General features: G+C 41.0%; 1 long non-coding RNA gene across 1 annotated transcript; it reads left to right on the top strand.

Annotated features, from left to right (window-relative positions):
• Positions 1-1,200: 1,200 nt before the first annotated feature.
• LOC125753358 (uncharacterized) lies at positions 1,201-21,909 on the top strand. The gene is made up of 2 exons (XR_007404997.1): positions 1,201-2,075; positions 17,906-21,909. It is a non-coding gene; the product is annotated as an uncharacterized LOC125753358 (long non-coding RNA).
• Positions 21,910-23,185: the final 1,276 nt, after the last annotated feature.

Raw genomic sequence — 23,185 nt, 5'->3', positions numbered from 1 at the left:
CTGGGGCTCGGGAAGAAGAGCAGCCCCCGGCCCCGAGGCCCTGCTGGCAGGTGCAGAAGGTCGACGGGCCCTCCAAGAACCATAAACACCTGAGTGTGGAAAGACACTGCCCAACACGGCCGTGTAAAAGCCCCGCTGTCCCAGCTATTCTGAAAGAAATGGGGCGCCCGGGAGCCCAGGGGTGCAGCGCCTGCCTCTGGCCCAGGCTGTGACCCCAGGTCCTGGGGTCGAGCCCCTCATCGGGCGCCCCGCAGGAGCCTGCTGCTCCCCCGCCTGGGTCTCGGCCTCCCTCTCTGGGTCTCTCAGGAATAAGTAAATAACATCTTAAAAAAAAAAACCCTACCCCTCGCCCACCAGAGTTTTGAGGGGGAGTCGCATGGCCTGTGGCCTAACGGGCATCCTGCAAAGTCCTCCGCGGGGATTAATAGCTCCCACCCCACCCAGCACCCTGGGAGCCCCCGCCAGGTCACCACGGGCCTGGAGACCGTGCCGCAGAGCTGGGGGCGATCCCAGAAGCCTCAGGTACTGGGCCTGGGCAGAGGCTCCTGGTGCTCTGGGACTGCTCACACGTGCCCGGGGTCACACACCCACTGGGTCACACCCACACTGGGGTCACACTTGCTCTGGGTCACAGTGCACACAGAATCACACCCACACTGGGGTCACACCTGCCCTGGATCACATCCACCCTGGGTCACAATGCACACAGGGTCACAGTACATACGGGGTCATGCACCCACTGGGTCACAGTGCACCCGGGGTCACACCCACTGGGTCACACCTGCCCTGGGTCACAGTGCACACAGGGTCACACCTGCACTGGGTCACATTGTGCAAGGGGGGTCACACCTGCACTGGGTCACTGTGCACACAGGCTCACACCCACACTGGGGTCACACCTGCACTGGGTCATAGCACACACAGGGTCACACCCGCCCTGGGTCACATTGTGCACGGGGTCCCACCTGCTCTGGGTCACACACCTACTGGGTCACACCCTCCCTGGGTCTCACCTGCACTGGGTCACAGTGCACACAGGGTCACACCTGCATTGGGTCACAGGCACTGGGTCCTGCCCCAGGGCTGCCCTTCCCCGCCTCCTCTAGGGCAGGAACCCGGGAGGGCCTGCGGCCAGGGGCGCGGGATCGGTGACTCAACACTGACCTCCACTGGCCGCCCGCGGAAGCCTGAGCCCCTCCCGCCCAGACCGGGACACGGAGCCGGCGCCAGACGCGGGCGCTTCCCGGGACCGAAGCCGGGCAGGATTGCAGGCCCCGCCGGCCCAGGGGGATGTGTGCGGATTCTGGGCCCCCCTGGCCAGCGCCGGGCTCTGGGGCCGCAGACCTTGGGAGTCTGCCCAAACCCAGACAGGACGTGCCACCGCTTCGCCCACACCAGGTTTGGGGGCTCGAGGTGGGATTCACAGGGACGTGGGACATGCAGGCAGCCTCTCTCCAGGTGCCTTCAACGACGCCTCAATTGCCAATGGATGTATTTTTTTTCCTTCCAAATGCCTTAAACTCAGATTGGCCACTGTAACCCCATTTTCCATTGGTGTGATGACCTCACCTGCGAAGCCAAGCCACGCCGGGTGCGGTGTCGCAGGTGCCTGGCTGTCTGCTGGAGGTGGAAGGAAGGCCGGCTTGGACCAGTGCCACCGAGGGCGGGCGGTGACCTCCTCGCGGGAAGGGGGCCTCTGCACCCTGAAAACAGTGCAAGCTCATCGCCTTTCCTGGAAATACATCAGGAAATATTTACTGTAAACCCTTCAAATCCAGAACGTTCCTTCAGAAATGTGGGTGCTTGCTGGCGACTGGGAAGCCCAGCTGGGGCAGCTCCCCACTCAGAAGCTCCCAGTAAGGGCAGGGAAGCAAGTGGCGGAGGAGACTCTGACTCGGAAGCACCTGCCATTTGGTCCCGCTGAACAGAAGGCTCTGCGTAAACAGGACAGCAGGTGTTCGGGACTGTTGAGAAAACCAGAGCCAAAAAATGTAACTGTCAGAGACTAAACTGTGTCACTCGGGTTAGGGCCTGCATTTGGGGACAGGATGTCGCCTTAAAACTGCTATGTTGAGGTGAGTGTTAACCAAAAATTTGAAAACCTCCACTTGCAGTAGACACACAAAATTGAGTGGAATGGCTTCAGTGAATATTCTGATTGCTTCAATTCCTTTTAATAGATTTAAATATTTTATATAAAGGTTGAACAGGAAATACATATTAGTGGTACGGAATTAAAAGCCATAAAAGAATATACAATAAAAGGTAACTCTTGGGGCGGTTGGGTACCTGCCTTCAGCTCAGGGCACAACCCCAGGGTCCTGGGATCGAGTCCCACATCAGGCTCTCTGCATGGAGCCTGCTTCTCCCTCTGCCTGTGTCTCTGCCTCTCTCTCTGTGTATTCTCACGAATAAATAAATAAAATCTTTTTTTAAGTGCTTAAAAAAAAAAGGTGAGTTACCTTTTTTAAAAAAAAGAAAAAAAAGATTTTATTTATTTGTTCGTGAGAGACTCAGAGAGAGAGGCAGAGCCACAGGCAGAGGGAGAAGCAGGCTCCACGCAGGGAGCCCGACGCGGGACTCCCGATCACGTAAGCGTACAGCTGGAATGGCTCCCATGTGATTCCAGGAAACACTTCCTTCTTAGTTTTGACAGCATAGTGTTTCATTTATAATATTCCATGATGTGTTTAACCTGTACTCTACTGATAAACGTCCAGGCAGTTTTGAAATTTTTTACATTTATAAACAATATCTCAATAAATCATTGGTACATAAATATCTTGTCACATTTGCAAGTCCATCTGTAGGAAAAGATCCTGGAATTGGAGTCGATAGGCCAAAGGTACATGCACTGGTCATTTCGATACCTATGGTCAAACCTCCCTCCACTGAGATTGCACCGACTTACCCTCTTACCGTCAACCTGTAACAACGTGCAACATGGCTGATTCTCCTCTTCCTCATGGACCCAGCATGTTACAAAATTTATTGATCTTTGCCAATCTGAGACGAAATGGAATATTATTCTTTTTTTTTTTTTTTTTAAGTGATCTCTACACCCAACATGAGGCTCGATCTTACAACCCTGAGATCAAGTAAGTCACACGCTTTACTGAGCCAGCCAGGGGCCGTGGACTATTATTTTCTAACAGTATTTTAACTTGAAATTCTCTTTTAATTAATTAATAGTGTTCCGTCCTTTTAAAAATTAAGTTGTTAGACTTTTTCTTACAGATTTATGAGAATTTTTTTTAAGGTTTTATTTATTTATTCATGAGAGACACACAGAGGGAGGCAGAGACACAGGCAGAGGGAGAAGCAGGCTTGGCTCCCTGTGGGGAGTCCGATGCCAGACTGGATCCCAGAACCCAAGGCAGAGGCTCAACCCCTGAGCCCCCCAGACGCCCTGAGATCTCTTTCTATGTTAAGATTTTCTATGTGGAAAAAAAAAGAAAAAAAAAAGATTTTCTATGTGGAGGAAATTAACTCACTGCGATGCTGACAAATATGATAGCCAAGAGCTACATGTGACTCTTGAGCCCCTGATGTGGCTCATTGACTACGAAGTACAATAGGTTATAAAATACACATCAGATATATCAGTATAAAAATAAAAAGATTAGAAATTATCTCATTTATAATATTTTATTATAGACTATTGAATGAAAATACTTTGGAAAAGTCAAGTTAAATGTAATAAACTATGAAAATTACTTTCACCCATTTCTTTTTACTTTTTTGACATAACTACTAGAAAACTTAAAATCACAAAGGTATTCTGTGTTGTATCTCGATTGGAAAGTGCTAATTAGGAGTTGCAAAGTTTTGCCGAGTTCTACTTTCAAAGTTGTCAGATTTATCAGTCTTGTTTGATATGGCTTCTGAGTTTTGTGATACACTTCGAAAGATTTCCTCCACTGTAGTACTTTTGTAAAAACTTTCTCATGGAGTGTCCTAGCACTTTTAATAATTTTAATCAATAATAATTTTAATAATATTTTTATTATTTACACAGAAATCTTTTATTCATCAGAAAATTATTTTGATGCAAGGTGTGAAGTTATAATCCAATATTACTTTTGTACGGAAGACAATCCAGCAGAATAACTGAATCAGAATAAGTGAAATGCCACACTTATCATATCCTTTATATGTTAGCATCTGGTAGGACTAGTACTACGTATCTTCTCTTTTTTTTTTTTCTGAATTTTCCTGGTTATTCTTGCTTGTTTATTTTCCTATATGAACTTTAGAGTCATATGTAGATTTCAAATTCCATTGTTATAGTAACTGTATTAAATGTTTACATTAATTTGGAGAGAGATGAAAGCTGCAAGATATTGAGTTTCCCTTGCCAAGAATTTTGTATGTCTTTACATTCAGGCTAGAGCTTTTTTGTGTTCATGAATAGCACGGTGAAAGTTTCTTCATATAGATCTTCCACATCCTATAAACTTATTTCTAAATATTTTCTAGTCATATTGCTATTAAAAGGAAAGTTTTTATTCTATTAATACTTATTTTATTTTAACATATGAAGGATGATGATTTTATCTATTAATTTTGTAATCAGGGGCCTAACTACATTCCACTATTTTTTGTTAATATTTTTCAGTGGGGTTGCTTTCTATTGTAATTCAATACTAAATCTTATAATCTACAAACAAGTATGATTTGTCTCTTTCTTTTCTAAATTGTATACATTTTCTTTCTTTCTTTTATGTAATTGAATTGGCCAGAATCTCTAGGTTAGTGTTTACTAGTAGTTGTGATAGGAAACATCCTTGTCCTGTTCCCGAGTTTAATATGAATAGTTCTGAGGTTTCTCACTTAACATGATACTAGGCTTTGGCTTGAGATAAATGTATTTAATTATGTTAAGGAAGTATCAACTGCCATTTTACTGGTAGTTTTTTTAAAAAAAGAAGAAAGATGTTGGGTTTTGTATCAAATGCCTCTTGGTATCTTAGAAGCTAACTTTTAATCTCAGTATGGTGAAAACAAATTAATAGGTTTTCTAATATTGAACTATCCTTGCCTCCCTGGAATAAATCACACTTGGTCATGGTGTGTTAGTTTTCTAATGTGCTACTGGGTCTTGTTTAATAATGTTTTGTATTGATTATTTTTGTGTATTACTCCTTAGAATGGTGTCTATTATTTTGGTTTTCTTCTTTAGGGACATCGATTATGTATAGATTTAATTTATTTTGAAACCATATTCCATATCATCACATCATCCCTTTAACTTCTTATGTGTTGATTCTTTGTACTCCTTTTTTTCTGGTCCTGTCTTCCCCATCCCTAGCTATGCTTTCATCAGTGACCAACCTTTGTGCAGCTTCCAAGCTGCACTCGACCTGCATCCTGAGATATTTCTCCTATCTTCCCTTAATTCTGGCGCTGCATGTATAGTCCACTTCTGCTGCTTTGTTGTTGTTTCCCATGAAATTGCACATAGGTGATTGCTCACTTGGTTTTAAATAATCAGGAGTATATTTGGTCACAATTTTCATCTCTCTCATTAGTATTTCTTGAGCCTCATTTAGTTTTCCTTTTTTCCTCCTGCTTCCCACCCCCCTTCTCTTAGTATCTTTTTATAGATCCTGAGTTGATTCCTTTTTGATTAACCACATTGGAAGAAAGCAAGTTTTTCTGAATCAGCTATTTTCAAAAGTCTTCTGTGAGAGAGAGAGGTGTGGGCCATGTTCCAACCAGCAAGTTTTTCTTATGAAAAAGTGGGTTATTTTAGACTTTCACTTTGTCCAGCCAATTGATACCAGCAGATTTGGAGCATTTATAAAGCAAAGCCACTTTCCTCCATGCTGGCACACCAGTAGATGGCTTTCAGCAAGGATGGCTTTTTTGTACAACTTTTCATGCAGCTCCATCTCTTCTCCTTCTTTCTAGACACCTCACCTCCTTGAGATCCAGACCAAAGGAGCTCTCACTCTAGCTGATATACTTTTATTACTATAAAACAAGGATCAGCAAACAGCATCCCTCAAGCCAGCTGCCCATTTTTATAAAGTTTTGTTGAAACTTGGCCATGCCCGTGTGTTCACATACTATCCATGGCTGTCTGAGCTCCACAGTGGCAGAGTTGAGTAGTTGAGACAGAGACCATATGTCTACAAAGCCTAAAATATTTACTATTTGGCTGTTTAAGAGAAAGTTTGCTGGCCCCTGTTGTAAAAAGCTGGGTTTACATTTCAGTGTGTGTCCCTTACAAACTCTTACAGCGTTTTCTGTGCTCGGCTTCCACGGACACCCTCACTGGGGAGCTTGCTATGTTTCTGTTCAACCTTCACTGATTTTGCAAGTCATTTTTGTTTTGGGGGGTCTCTGTTGTTTCCTAGATTTATAAAGGATAGGTTTGCGTTACTGTTTTTTCTTGCTTTCCTTTATGCTTTTTGGGTGGTTTTTCTGAGACACGAATGAGAAAATGCTCACTTCACTCTGTATATTAAAATTAGAAGTTCTCGGATGATATTCCAAGAAATTGGTTTTTTGACTTGTTTTGTTTTTTGCTCCTTTGGTTGGTTGGTTTTTGGTCAATGCAGAGAGATCCTAATGTACTAAATGTTTTTGTGCTAGATTTATGTAGATTTTTTTCCTCCTTAATTTAGTATTTCTGTGATAGAATCATTTTATATTTAAATATATACATTTATATGAGGTTGGGGGGCGTCCATGAAAGGTGAGAATATTTCCAGAGGAATTGTAACGTGAACGTGATTGGTATTAGAACAGGGATGCACCTCGGCTTGTACGCAACTGTATCTCCGGTACCAAGAGCAGTGTCTGGCACATAGTAGGCACCCACTATCCGTGTGCAGAGTGAAGAAGTGGAAAGGCAAGCCCCCGGCTACAAGGTCTTGCTAGTGAGTAGGTAGGGATGACAAAAGATAAAAACTCCAGGAAAAGGAGGCAATTTGGGATGGATAGGAGTGACTGATTTACAAGTTGGGTTTAGGAGTCAAAGGTTAAGCTCTAGCAACTGGGAATAGCATGAGGTATTCAAATGAGAAATTGCTGATATTCTTTGCAAACTGAGCTTTTCTATCAAATCATAAAATTCAAATTCTTTCTTCATTTCAAAACAAAAAATAAAGAAAGAAAAGAAAAGTCAATAGGAACAACAAGGGAAATACAAAAGCCACAAAGAGAAACTACTACAGTATCTGGAGGTGCATTTGCAATTAGGAGGCACTTAAGCAAAATGTCCTTTCTGTGAGGACATTAAAAAAAAAAAAATCAATTTCCAGTTTCCCAGGCAATTCTGCATGTCAGGAAGCTTCCCCCCTTACTCGACTGACTGACCCAAGCATGAAAATGATAGTAACGACTTGACGGACAGATAAAACTTGGTGACTTTTCCTTGCCAACTGCTGGCCCCGAAGGAAATATTAATCACTGCAGTTTTTATCTTGTATCCAATATTTTAAAAGTAAAACCTAAGAAATTCACTTGCATGTTGAATAAAAAAGAGAGAGAGAGACAGAGGTTTCACTCAATCTATTTCAGAAAATATAGGCACCTTGAGACTGAACATTTCTTTCAGTTTTGGCCCAAAGGCAATCACATTAGGAACACAGCATGCATTTGGGGTGATAAAAATTGAGCTGCGGTCTATCCTGTTGCATAATTTTCATTCTAAAATTGCTTGCACTGGACATAATGACCCCATCAGTCAACCTATCATCTGGTTAGTTAAATGAAGTAAAATAATCTCAGCCGGTCTCAGAGGAGAGGGGCCGAGATTTCCTGTGGGTTTGTTCTAGATCTCAGCCGGCCAGCCAGCACTGGCTCTTACCTTCAGTCCCCACAGCAAAGACTACGCGGGCCGAGGGAGAAGCCGCTTTAGATGAGGTCTGTAACCCAAGATGGAAACACTTAACGAGGCCAAGTTTTTTTTTCTTTCTTTCTTTCTGGTGGATCTAATGCACAGTGATTGTTCCTAATTAGGTGGTCTTACTTGAAAAGTCCTCCCCAAATGCCAGGAGAGAGCTCTCTTTAAGTGTCTTTAAAACAAAGATACATTGGGTAGAAAGTCAGTTTTCACTTAAGAAAGCACAGCTGCATAAACAATGTTTGTTCACTACAAGAAGAAAATTTATAGTATTTGTCAGGAGAAAATAAACACGTTGGGGACTGTTTGTGACAGTGTCACACTTTGTGATCCTTCGAGCCAGCCAACACAAGAAACACATCAACAATGGAGACAACTTTCTCATAATGTTTTGGAGCAGCATTTTTTTTTCTAATCCTACCCATTTTCTATTTCACATTTCAAGAAGACCTACACTTCTATGGATGTTGGGAAGAGGGAGTAGAGTAGGGTAATGGGTCCTTCTCGATCCTCCTTCTCTATACTTTCTGAAATAGAAGTTCTCCTTAAAAAAAATTCTCTTAAGAATTTCAGTGGTTGTAGGCATTCACTCCTGGTCTGGGGATTTGACCCAGACTTAGAGCAATATTTTCCAGACTAAATTTCATGGGGATTTAAAATTGGTTTTAAAACCAATACCGAGTTTCCATCTTTTAATTTTGTAAAGAAAGGTCATTTAAACAAAACTGAATATTTCTATCATCTATAACCCTCACTTTTTATTAAGAAATGAACACTTTAATACCGAAAGAGAAAGGCAAGAAAAGCAAGCATAAAAAATCTCAAAACGAAAGACGGAGCCTCTCACCGAATACATTTAACTATATGAGACCACTCAATCTATTTTCCTGATCCTTCTCGTTTCACTACTGGAAGTTGAAGACCGTGTCAACAACTGGCCCCAGGCCATGACTGGCATCTGGACATCACTACGTGAGGGAAAGGCCGCAAAGAACTCCTTCTAGTGCCAAGTGCTATAGGAAGGGAAGGTGTTTGCTTGCGTGCTGCCCACACCTGGCCCTTTCATGGTCATCCATCATTCCCCCATATCTCAGCAATTTATACGTGTTTGAAGGGAGCTTGGGGGATTCAACTGTCGTGAATTTTTTAGTTTATGTAGAGGTAAGGCAAAATGTATATTAAACACCCCCCAAATTTTAAATCTTTAAAGTCCAGTGGAAGTCCAAAGAACTTAAATCAAGATGTTTTCTTTTTAATGACTGGACCTGAGAAAATGAATTTTTAAAGTAGTATGACTATGAAAATGGATCTGAACATTTTTAGGATAACTTGTGGTACCCGTGATAGACATGGACTTCCTGGTGGTTTCATACAGGAAGGTGTGTGAGGGTGAGTATGTGTGTGTGTGTGTGCATAGATGTGTGGCAGCTGGAAGCACCTGCCAGGGGGTGCTCTGTTCTTTTTTGTCAAGGCCCCAGAAACTTGTTGCCACGATCGTAGTAGACTAAGTCCCTGCTTTTGGTCCTTTATCGGAGGCATCTGAACAGAAAGAGGAGAGGCAGATGGGAGGAGTGAAGGCAGAAACTGAATGTTAAGGACCCAGAGACAGCAGCTAGAAGAAGTAACCAGAGATGTGCACGGAGGAGGAACACCGAGGGGAAGTGGACCCTACATCAGGCTTCGCGCGTTGAGTCCGCAGGCCTCCGTGGACGCGTGGCTATGCTGGGCGAGCCCCATGAGTTCTGGCCTTTACATAGGACTCCTGTTTAACAGAAATGCTAATAATTGTTCGGAAACTTCTGTCCCAGAAAGGATTGTAATGGTTGGCGTTTCTGAGAGGGAAATCTGCTCATCTACCAAAATTTCCCAGCAAAGACCCCTGTGGTCAGGCCCAGGGAGAAAATGGACCCATCCGACGGGGTTAACATTAATGCTCCCTTCTGCCCGTGGCCAGCTTTTCCACCACCAGCTTGGGGCCAGGAAGCTGCGCTGAGTGAGGAGAGACTAGCCACCTTGACAGCCTGACGGGCTTGGGTTATAGGGTCTACCAGAGGGAAGGCTGGATTGGGGCTCACAAGAGCTGGATCCGTCTCCGTCCTCTCTGAAAAGTCACTTAAATTCCCTAGGCTTGGGTTCAAAAATCTGTAAGACAAAGAAAGCTGGTGTTTGTCAGTGGTTTGGGTTTTATTAATTTACAGTATTTATTCTGTCCCTTTTTTTTTTCAGTAGCAGAATCCTGTTTTCACTAGAAATGCTATTTGAAAAGTGATGTAAAGAAATAACCGTGAAGCCAACCTGATAATGTGGAGAATGGCACGGGGATGGGCTCTGGAAACCAGATCTGAGGCACCCCTGTGGGCTTAGCCCATTTATCGTTCTGAGAAAGTCTTGTTGAAATTGTGGGGTGGATGGAGTCTGACATCCTTCCAGCCCCCATGGCAGCTGATGCTATGCTCCGTTTGCCGAATCCATTTGGGGGCGGGGGCGTGCACGCGTGTGTGTGGTTAATGTTTCAAAAATGAGTTTTAGTCCATACATAGAGATGTAGGGTAAAGGGCAAGAAAGACCATGCAAAAGCAACAGCTTACTCCTGAATAATCATAAGAAAGACAGTTATGAAGGTCCTGAGGCCTAGCACAGACCAAACCACAAGTCACATCAGTAGAAAGGCATAAATTTCAGTCTACTGAGTAAAAGATGCCTCTCAATCAACCACAGTTGGGGTTCAGAGTGCAACTTGTTGACACATCTGAACAGTTATATTTAGTTTTATGTGCATAAATCTACTTTGTCGATAAATCTAGATATTTAGAGTAATGAGGAAAAGCTGGATAGGAATGTAATAGAAGCTATAGAATGAATGGAAAAACAATATGTCTAAAATGAAAACTTCTGTTCTAAGTTTAATATGCAAATTCTCTGAAAAGATAAAAATGATGTAAATTATTCTCCTTTTCCCTGAGTCATCTACAGATATCAGAACTCTTCAGTATGATGATGTGATAGCTGGGTCAGGTAAAATACACACTTAAATTTATGCATCTGGGTTTTTTTTTTTTTTTAATTTTTATTTATTTACTTATGATAGTCACAGAGAGAGAGAGAGAGAGAGAGAGGCAGAGAGAGAAGCAGGCTCCATGCATCGGGAGCCTGATATGGGATTCGATCCAGGGTCTCCAGGATCGCGCCCTGGGCCAAAGGCAGGCGCCAAACCGCTGCGCCACCCAGGGATCCCTGCATCTGGGTTTTACCAAAAATGTTGTTAACCTCAGGAAGAAGGATAAGTAAGAGTTTAAATATTCTTTCTTTAAATGACTAAAATGTCTCTGTAATTTCTTTGGAAATTTTTTATATCCAATATATAAACATTTTAAGGTAAATAATAGTAATCTTTAGTTTAAATATTAAAGTGGTGATTCTGGAATTTTGGTAAAATAAACAAGTGCTACGTTTTATGGCTCAGCCATCTTATGAGATAATACACATTATTTTATGTAAGTTCCATTTATTTTCCATGATATACTTACTTTATATAAATTACACCAAATTTCCCTCTGATTAGGTTGAAATACATTTTCTCCAAGGTATTTCTGTCTATAAAGGCATTCTTACCTATTTTACAGTGAAATTGCAAATGCCATATTTTGATCTTTGAAATACCGACTTAAGAGCCTGAGCTTTTATATTCCATGGCTAGAATAACACAAACACAAAAATGGCATTTTAAGCAATATGTATTTTTAAATTGAATAGAGCCTCAACATGGAAAGCTTTTAAATTAGCAAAGTATTACCAGCCACACCTGGTAAGATCAAACAGGCAGTATTTTACCATTGAATTTAAACTCCAGAAAAAAGCATTAGAAATGTAAAAGGCTGGCTCTGCATCTATTTGAGCAAGGTCATTGTCACCACTATAATATTTTAAGAGGTCTCTTGTGAAGTGAAAACGTGGGAAATCACTTAAAATGACAGAGCCACACTTGGAAATATTTAGTTCATGATATGTGTCATATGGGTTTTGGGAGAGTGGTCCACATGTGGAAATTCATTCTACCAGCCCAAGAAAAGAAAACACTTTCACTCTAACGATTTTGATGAGGATTGTGATGGCAGTCATTTTTGTCACCCAGGATTTACCAACTTAGCAGAATTTCCAGATAGGAGCATTATATGGATTTTACAAAGCTCTTTCATTTAAGAATTAATTTTGAAAACAAGAAAGTGTTTTCAAACACTTTTGACTCCAAGAGTCCTTCGATCTCCTCTACAACCCAATTTAGACTCAGCCTAGAAAAAGCTAGGCCTAAAAAAAAAGAAAAAAAAAAAAAAGCTAGGCCTGACGTTGATGGAACACTGAGCAACCCAGATTCTCCATCCATCCCCCCATCCATTGGATCCATCCATCCATCCAACCATCCAATCATCCGCTAATATTTTTGAGAGAATGAATATGGTGACTGAATTCGGTTTTAATTTATTCATATAAATTATGTGATATTTAGTAAATGAATATTTATTGATACGATGTATATTCCCACAAATTAGGTTGTTGTTGTAATTACAACAAACTAATAATAATGAATAATCATACCTCACATATATAAATAAATCACAGCTGGCTTTTCAAAGGCCTTTGGTCCTACTCATCCCAGCTAATCCATGCTTGGTGTCAGTGGGATCTAAAATGGAGTGATTAGGGCAGCCTGGGTAGCTCAACAGTTTAGCACCACCTTCAGCCCAAGGCGTGATCCTGGAGACCCGGGATCGAGTCCCACATGGGACTCCCTGCATGGAGCCTGCCTCTCCCTCTGCCTGTGTCTCTGCACCTCTCTGTGTGTGTGTGTCTCTCATTAATAAATAAATAAAATCTTAAAAAAATAAAATGAAATGGAGTGATTATCATCCCCTTGTGCAGACAAGATTGAAAAGCCAAAAGCTATGGGAACATATCAACAGTCACTCTACAAGTCAGCCCTAGAGTCAGAGCTAGAACTCATGTTTTCTGACACCTGGCACTGTCTACTTCTTACTTTGATTCCTGGCTTCTATCTTTACTTCAGGGAGACAGAAGAAGCCATGTCATCTCTCCTACGCCCTCTTGTGAGGAGGGAGAAAAGTTAACCATGGATCATTATGAGCAAAACAATATGACATGGTCGGAAGACCATAAGCATTGGAACCAGGCAGGAAAAGGTTTCTATCTTAGTGTCAACACTGCTTTCAGCAGGACTTTGGGCAAGTTCCTACACCTCTCTGAGCCTCAGTTTCCCCATCTTTAAAATGAGAATAGTAATACTATTTTTGCAGGCTTTTAAGTGATAACTAAACGAGGTGCTTATAACATACACATAGTTTCGGGGCACCTGGGTGGCTCAGTCGGTTAAGTGTCTGCCCTCGGCTCAGGTCATGATCTCGGGATCCTGGGATCGAGCCCCATGTCAGGCTCCCTACTCAGGGGAAAGTCTGCATCTCCCTCCCCCCACCCCATGCCTCCTCCCCACTCATGCTCTCTCTGTCTCTCCCTATCTCTTCTCAAATAAATACAATTTTTTTAAAAACCATGCACATAGTTTCTGGCACGTCGTGAATAACAAGTGAATAATGGGAGATATTTTTTGTTAATAAAGGAAAAGATTGAGTCAGCTTCAAACTAGACTCTACTATAAACATTGATGTAAAGTCGCCCAGTTACTGACCTCTGTCGACTGTCTCATGAGAATCCCGGGCTTGTGGTCTCTAGACCCCTTGCATGACGTAGTAAGGCCAGTCTGCCAGCCCAAGGAAGGGCCCACGGCCTACAGTGCCCGTAACACGGCCCCAGCAACATAAGGTGAACACTCAACACTGTCTAGACCAGAAGTTGCAAGCTCTGGAGCCAACCTCATAAATTAAATGAAAGAAGCAGGCTGAGGGTTGACCGTGGGAAAATGTAAAGCACTCGCCTCTTGGAAGGAGGGAGCAACCCTGAAAGGCAGGAGACCGGGAGGGGGTTGGTGGGGAGGGCAGAAGGCATGGGCAGTGTTTCCACCTCGGTGTCTCAAAAGAAGCTGGAAGCCCTGGTTATGTGAACTCTCTCAGTGTGTAAATGTGGCGGACACCCTCTCTGGGTCCCATGAAACCATCCACCCTGGGCACCCAGACCATGATTTGGGACTCTCCTCTGCACCTCCAGGGAAGGGAAATGACCCTGGATTTCAGAGGAGAGCATAACGGCTTTTCAGTTCACATCCAATCACACGGAGGGCTTTTTCTGAACACAGAACAGAATAGCTGCAGTCTTACTGCCCTGAGGTCGCGGAGTGAGAAAGCTGGGTGATCAGATTCTTGAATCGTGCGAGAAAATTCCTTGTGCTATTAACACGCATCCTTTGATGGAATCTTAACTTATTTCTAAATTCAGTGTCTGCTGGCCACAGTCGCCTGACGGACTCCCTGGGAAAGAATCTTCCTTCCAGCTGGAGGAGTGGGAGTGGCCAAGCCGACCCTGAGAAACTTGTTTGCCTGCATCTTTAGACTATGAGCTGCATAACCGGCTGTTTCTCCACAGTGGCGGCCGGGAAGCTGAAAGCCACATGGTCTGGCAACCGTTTACATGCATTTTGCGTGCTTACCTTACGCAGTCCTGCCTTCGTACTAATTTTCTTGTAAAATTGTAAGTTTATTACTGAAATATAATTGACATACAGTTTCAGGTGTACGGCGTATTGATTTAACAATTCTGTGCATGATTCAAAGTTCACCATGATGCTAGCGTAAGTATGATCACCGTCTGTCACAGCTCAAAATTATTACAGTATTATTGACTATATTTCCTATGCTCTTCTTTCCATTCTCATAGCTTATAACTAGAAGGTTGTACCTCTTAATGCCCTTTATCTATTTTACCCATCCCCCCACCCCCCTCCATCTGGCAACCACCACTTTGCTCTTCGTATTTGAGAGTCTGTTTGTACGTATGTTCATTTGTTTTGTTTTTTATATTTTACATTTAAGTGAAAGCATCTGGTATTTGTCTCTCTCTGATCAACTTACCTCACTTAGCATAATACTCTCTAGGGCCATCCACGGTGTCACAAATGGCAAGATTTCTTCTTTTTTATGGCCAAGTAATAGCCCATTGTGTATATACATAGACACCACATTTTCTTTATCCATTCATCCATGAATAGACACTTGGGTTTCTTCTATATCTTGGCTCTTATAAATAATGCTGCAATAAACACAGGGGTACGTATTTCTTTTTGAATTCATGTTTTCATTTTCTTTGAGTAAATACCCAGTAGAGGAATTATTAGATCATATAGTATTTCTAGTTTTAATTCTTTGAGGAATCTCCATACTGTTTTCCACAGTGCTTGCAATAATTTACACTCCCACCAATAGTGCATGAGGGTTCCCTTTTCTCCACATTCTCGCCAACACTTGTTATTTCTTATCTTTTGGACACTGGCCATTCTGATAGCTGTAAGAGATATCTCATTGTGGTTTCAATTTGCATTTCTCTGATGATGAGTGATGTTGAACATCTTTTCATGTGTCTGTTGGCCATCTGGATGTCTTCTCTGGAAGTATCTCTATTCAGGTTCTCTTCCCACTTTTTAATCAGGTTTTTTTTTTTTTTTTTAGTTGTATATGTTCTTTATATATTTTGGATACTTACTGAGAAGACTGTCTTTTCACATTGTATATTCTTGCCTCCTTTATCATATATTAATTGGCCATATAGGCATGGGTTTATTTTTCAGGTATCAATTGTGTTCTGTTGATCTATCTACTTCTGTGCTAATACCATACTGTTTTGATTTCTATATCTCTGTATCTCTATATCACAATCTGGGATTTTGATACCTTCAGCTTTGTGTTTCTTTCTCAAGATTGCTTTGGCCATTTGAGTTTTTTAATGGCTTCCTGCAGATTTTAGGATTATTTGTTCTAGGGACTACATTGAATCTGTAGATTGCTTTGGCCAATATGGACATTTTAATGATAATAATTCTTCCAATCCATGAGCATATTAATTTTTTATTCCTGATTCTGATTTTCTCCTTGCATATTTTTATTTTGCTGTACTGCATCTATCTTAGCGAGCCCTTACATCCCATTTTTGGAATGTACTGTGGCAAAAATCAATATTAAAAATAAATACAAATGGAATGCTGTTCAGTAATTTAAAGGAACAAACTATTGGTACATGCAACAGTTTGGATGGGTCTCAGGGACATTATGTTTAGTATAAAAAGCCAGTCTCAAAAGATGACATACTGTATGATTCCATTTTTATAAGATTCTTGAGAGGCAAAATTATAGAGTTGGAGAATAGATAAGTGATTGTCAGAGGACAGAGATATGGTGGGTGGAGAGGGTGGATTCAACTATAAAAGGGTAGCCCAAGAGAGTGATGGAACAGCTCTGTATCTTGATTGTGATGATGGTGACAGAAATTTATAACAGAATCAAATTGCATAGAACTGCACACACACACACAGGAGTATATGTATAAACTGAGTACGTTCTGTAATCTTTTTAGCACTATCGTACCAATGGCAGTTTCCTAGTTTTGCTGTTGTACCACAGTCATGTAAGATGGCATCACAGGGGAAAGTTGGGTGAAGAGTTCACAAAAACCCAGGTGCTTTATTTTGCAGCTTCCTATGAATCTATAGTCTCTGGGTAAGCTATGAATATAACCTATAGGTCTATAATTATTTCAAAGTAAAAGATTAACAAATAAATAGATGCATAGACAAAGAGTTACCTGGATACATATAAAAACACCCGAGCTATTTGGCAAATTCTTTTCTTCACTAGTGATACTGATTTGCTAGGGGCCTCTCATTTTCCCAGGAGCTCATTTTATTTGTAATAAACAGTTTAAAAACCTGTAGCTAAGGGACCTTGGGGAAATGTGATGTAATAATTAATGCTCAAAAATTTCATTTGGGAACGTGTTAGATATGTAACCGTTGCTTAGAACTGGACATCACTCTGGAATTTCTTTTTTTATTGGTTTCCCATTGCTAATAGAGAAATGTCTCCACTTAAAGTTCTTTTTAGCCTACTGAAATGAGTAAAGGAAAATGAGAAAAATTATGTGCATATTGATTTAGAAAACTACACATACACTCATACATAAACACTCTTACTGACCGTGATTGGATTTGTTGTCAATTATTTTTTAGTTATTCCCATACTAACCAGATCAACTCACTGAGCAGGTTCAGTCATCAAAACATTTTGGAATAGTGGAACAGCTACAGTTTGCAACTAGAACAGATGATGTTTTGCACAGAGTTAGACTCAAGTTGAATAAATTTAAAATAAACTGCCCACAGGCCCACTTAGGCTGCATGTGAGTTTATGAATGTTTTGTGACTTAATGTTGAAGCAGGCCTTGAGAACAGGAGCAAAACAATGCAACTTCATAACAGTAATTCCGGCCCCATTGACTTTATAGCTCCTGATACTACTAAATAGCAAAAATACCTTTTTATAAAAAAACTCAAAAATGTGGTTTTGAGAACAGAAAGTATTGTTAAAGTGGCTGTATAGAATGCAGAACTTCATAATACAGAATAATATAGGGAACATAGCAACCATTTAAATTTAATTAAGCAAAAGTGCAAGAGAAATTACACAATTCTGAGCACCAATTCCAATATGTGTGTATGTTTGGCGGGGAGGGGTTCCCCACACCACCAAGGAATTCTCTGACACCATACCACATCAGCACCACCCAAACTATCAGGGTGACATGAACCACTTCATGTATGAGAATCACTGTATTTTTCATTTATGCAAATCAGCAAGGAACCAAATTCATTTGATTAACTTGCCTCAAGTGTACTTCCTTGCCTTCCCACTAACCCAGTCACACACACACACACACACAAATGCACACATCAGATCGTTCCAAGTATATCCTGTACTCTTACGCTACATTCAGAGCTACAGTGACACATGCAGGAAACAGAAGCAGATTCTGTAGAACTTCTTTTTTTCTCTTTGAATCAAACTTAAGTCAACATGGTTTTCTGTGACTTGTTTCTAGGATCACTGTGAATTTACTTCTGTACCAGACACTATGCTCCACAGACGCTTCCTAATGCTTTTTTAAGGAAAAAGGAAAATGAAGCCATAATGATTATCAAAGTCTTCACCCAGGCAAAGGAAACAATTAGTGTTACTTCTGCAATGGAAAAATTTCTGCCAACCTTGAAAGTGTCTCTTGACTTATGACAAAGCTCAGATATGAGCTTGTCTAGAAGAAGAGAAACTTATAAACTATGGCTCAGCTTTAAATATCACTTATATTGAGCATAGCAGTAAACAAGTCACTTCGGACAAAGGTTAGCTCTCTGGGAACACATGCCAGGGCTCTAACAGCCCAGACCTTCGGTTCTTCTGTGTATTTAAGTGCAACCAGGACTGTGGTAAATTTTTTGGCTGTAGAACGGAATACTGGGATCCTTGATGCGGTTACTCAGATTATATGGAACACTTCTTATTTGAAGTTCTGCTGAATTAAATGTGTCTTGAAACTCATGGGTCCAAGGAATTTATACTTCTCTCAGATAGATTTATTACATAAGTATCTGGCACTGGAGCATGAAGGACAATGGAAAATGGTGCTGGCTGTTGGAGGGAATTTTTAGATGTGAAAACCTTGATCCTCACAGTCCTGTGCCTTGTATGCAAGAAGTATCTTACAGTTTTCTACTCTCCAAAGGCCTTCATTTAAACCAAGAAAATTAATCTACTTTGGGAAGAAACCATACCAGTTAGAAGAGTGAGAGAGCACTTCTACGGGGGAAAAGAACTGATTCTGAAGAGGCAAAAGAAAATGGAACACAGCCAAAGGAACCTAAAGATAGTTTCTATGTCAGCCTGAGATATGCAGTCAAAAGATGTAGGAGGAGATTGATCAGGCAGCTCGTGGAACTTTCAGAGAAGTAGAGAAGGCAGTGAGGAGACCATCTAAGGGAATAAAAGGTGTGTAGGTACCATCTTGTCATTGTTTGTCCACCCCTGCTTAGGAAGTTCCCAGTATGGCCCTATTTTTACTCCATAAACAAATGTGTTTCCACCATCCAGAAATCCACTGTTATGGAGCACTGAAACATGAGTCTAGAATTATCCAAGGAAAGCCAACAGAGAAAATATCAGCTGACTCAACTTTTTCTCAACATTTTGAAGAGACATCCAGAACCTGTCCTTACCCAAGAATCACATACTGCTCAAGGCACTAGATGGTCTTAAACAACAAACAACTATAGCCTAACTCCAAGATGCCCAAATCTCTCCAAACATTGCTGGAGCCACAAAAATGTGGGAATTTTTATTAAGATTATTGTTGTTGTTGTTGTTGATGATGATGATGATGATGATGATGATGATGATGATGATGATATAGCTATGGAAGAAGATAGCCCACAATCATAAAGTTTAAAATGTGCCTTTTTAAACAGACACTTACGTAGCACTTCAGGTAAAAGAGAAGAGGAAAAGGGCTGTAAGGAAAAGCTGAGGAGCAAAGGACTACTCTTCAGGGTGACTTAGACGGGCCCCATCATTGTTACAATGAGCATTTATTGAATAATAGCTACATGACTATTTTTAACCCAACACTTAACCAAAATTTTCTGAATAATTTAAGCCTTAAAATTGTCCTTTTTAACTTTTTGCTTTGAGTTTAGATAGTTACTGAAAGATATAAGACTTCAAGAACACTGGAGGGATCAAATCACTCAGTAAAATGCCATTTCTCATGGCATTTAGGGTCCACTCAGATAACCTCAGAAAAAATTTAATCTCATGATCTGTAATGTACTCACCTTTGTTACTATCTAAGATCATATTCACCTTTTGGGGATATACAGTAATATTCACATATTCTATTGATCAGGACATGGACATACCCTTTGGGGGCCACCATTCAATCCACTACAATAGTCAATAAACACATAAATTTGCCATTACAAGATGTCCTTATGAAGACAACAGAGCAAGGAAAAGGGGTAAGACAGTGACAGGGATGCTAAGTTTGATAAGGGTGAGAGAGGGCCTCTTTAATGAGGGGCACTGGAGAGGAGACCTACTTGAAGCAGATGAGAGAGGAGTCTTTCAGGCAGAGGAAAGAGTAACACAAAGATCAAACACAAAACTAGTTATGTTTGAAGAGGTGAGAACAGCAGAGAGATTGATGTTGTTAGAGTAGAAGTGTGGTAGGAGATGGGTCAGAGACAATTTGAATTTTATTCTGAGTAAAACAGGAAGCCATTGGTGGATTGAGAGTAGAGGAGTAATCAGTCGATTTGTATTACTGTGGCTGATAGAGACTAAGGAGAGGGCAGTAAAGTGGTGTGACCATTTAGGAAGGTACTGCAGTACTCCAGGTGGGAATAGGACTAGGGTAATGGCTATGGAAGTGGTGAGAAGTAATATGATTGGGGATATATTTTGAAGGTTGAGCCATTAGGATTTGCTGGTTGAGTGGCTATATGTGAGGGTAATAGAAGAGTTAAGGATGAAGACACCTGGGTGGCTCAGTGATTGAGCATCTGCCTTCGACTCAGGTCATGATCCTGAGGTCCTGGGAAAAAGTCCCACATTGGGCTCCCCACAGGGAGCCTGCTTCTGCCTCTACCTGTGTCTCTGCCTCTCTCTGTGTGTCTCTCGAGAATAAATAAATAAAATCTTAAAAAAAGAAGAAGAGTCAGGGATTATTTCAATGATCTTTTTGCCTATATGTCTGGAGGGATCTAAGCCACCACCCAATAAGAGTTTGAAGATGGAGGAGAAGCAGATTTGAGGATCAAGAATTCTGTTCTGGAATTGAAAAAGCCTTTCAAACATTCAAGCAGAGGTACTCTGGTGGTGATTTGACTACAGGAATCTGGAGTTTAGAGTAAAAGACACATGTCTTGGTATCATTGGTGAATCACTGGTATTTAAAATCACATGACTGTGGACTAAGTATAATACAGAAAAAGGGCCAAGACCAAGACTGAAGAACTCTAAAATTAAAAAGTCAATATGGATATGGGCGATGTGGAAAAAATAAGAAACAATTCTGTGAGTGACTTAGTGAAGTAAAACCATGAAAGTCTGCTGATCTGAAAATCAAAATAAGAAAATGACTCAAGAGGGAGTAGTCAGCTGTGCCAAAAGCTGTTGATAGATCAAGTAAGATGAGGATTGAGAATTTACCATTGAATTTATCAGTGGGAAGTCACTGGTGCATGAAGGACAATGGGAAATGGTGCTGGCTTGGCTGTTGGAGGGAATTTTTAGATGTGAAAACCTTGATCCTCACAGTCCTGTGCTTTGTATGCAAGAAGTATCTTATAGTTTTCTATTCTCCAAAGGCCTTCATTTAAACCAAGAAAACATTTATGAGAGTCGTGACAAGAACATTTTTGGTAGGGTGGATTCAGAAGGAAATTGGAACAAAAGAACTGTAGACTACTAAGTGGGACAATTGCAATGAATTTTGCTCATACGGGGAGGAGAGAAATAAAGTAGTAGCTGGGGGAATTGTTTTTTTAAACATTGGGGGAGATATTATAAGATAATAGCCTGCCGATAGAAATGCTCCTATTCAGAAGCAAAAATTGATACTGCAAGCAAAGGAATGAGTTCAAGAGGGAAGAGCTCAAATAATTGAGAGGAAACATGGTCCAGTCCCTACGTGGTCAGTGAGCTTTGGGTAGCAGTAGGACATGTCTTTCTTATAACAAAGGAGGAACTCAGGGTATATAGTTGATCTCAGGGTATATGGTGAAGATGAACATGTTCTTGAGGCTTTTATTTTCCCTATACAATGGTAAACAAGGCCATCCCCTGCGAATGAGGAGAATGGAGAAGGGACAAGTGTGAAAATGTGTGGAACAACCTTCCTGAGACAGTAAATTGTCAAGCACAGCATTGAATTGTCTAGTGAATTTTCTAGAATGTCGTTATCCATAGAAATACAATGCAAGCCATGTATGGAATTTCAGACTTTCTAGTAATCACCTTAAAAGGGTAAAATAAAACTAGTAAAATTAATTGTAATGATATATATTTTATTTCACCAAATATATTCAAAGTATTATCATTTCAGCATGTATCAGTGTAAAAACATTGAGATCTTTTACATTCTTTTTTCTGGTGTTAAGTTTCTAAAAGTCAGTGTGCATTTTACCTTTTCAACCCTATCTTAGTTCAGACTAGCCATATTCAAGTGCTCAATGGCCTTGTGCAGCCAATGGCTATCACTGGATATTGCAGGTCTAGGAAATGAAGTAGTGCTAACGGGTAACATGAAGGTCCCTTGAGATTGGGAGCCATGAATTGAAGTGAGATTTGCATGGCTATGTGTTGTTCTTAGGCTACCTTCGGAACTCATATGGAGATGTGCAATAGGCAGAGAGGTGGTCTGGACCAAGAATGGAGTTCTGTCTGCAGCAACCAAAGGAAAAGAAAAGAAGGGAACTGAGGGCACGTACGTACGACCAAATGATTATACAAATTAAGCAGAGAATCATAAGCCACAGAAGTAAGAGACAGGGGCAGTGTGAAAAGGTGGTAGAGACAACGGAAGTTCTAGTAGGGTCAAAGAAGTTTTAGAATTGTAGTTGCTGTGCAATATACTAATATGTTTAAAACCATCCCTGCCCTCAGCAAGCTGAGGCTGGTTACAGGGACACCAAGAGCTTTGCTATAATATGGTGTGTGATAACAGCAGCGCAGTAGCACAAAATATGTTTTATATGAGTTTGGAGGAATAAGAACCCATGTCCTACTAGGATGATCCAGGAGAGTTCAAGGAGGAGTTGGTCAGTAATTCAGGACCTGAAGGATGAAATACGGTTTTAATTGGTAGATGGGAAGCACATTGCAAAATGAGGGAGGAAAACACACAAGAATAGATAGAAGGAAAAATATTCAGTATTTCTTGGGGATGATAGTTTTAAAAAAGCTTTAATGTTAATATTGATTGAGAGGACTATTGATTACAGTGGGGAAGGCAGCCCATAAATAATGATAGGTCTTTAGAGAACATCCCTGGGGTAACTTCCCTGGGGAAAGAAAGACTTCACTATAAAATATATTGATAGTCCCAGAACACACCATTTCCTAGGAATGAAACAACCAAGTACCAAATACTGTTTCCAAGTAATAAATGCCCTTCTTTTCTGGCCTGTCTCACTCTTACACACACACACAAACACCTTTCATCTTTCCTTTAGAATTCAGTCTCAAAAATGTAATTCTCTTCTATGGAATGGTCAATTACATCTAAAGAGAGAAACACTATATATACCTTTCATCATTATATCCTGGAATA

This window comes from Canis lupus, chromosome 22, assembly GCF_003254725.2.
Source record: "Canis lupus dingo isolate Sandy chromosome 22, ASM325472v2, whole genome shotgun sequence".
NCBI classification, from domain to species: Eukaryota; Metazoa; Chordata; class Mammalia; order Carnivora; family Canidae; genus Canis; species Canis lupus.
Note: the sequence above shows the minus strand (reverse complement) of the source record. Positions and strands in the feature narration are given on the sequence as shown.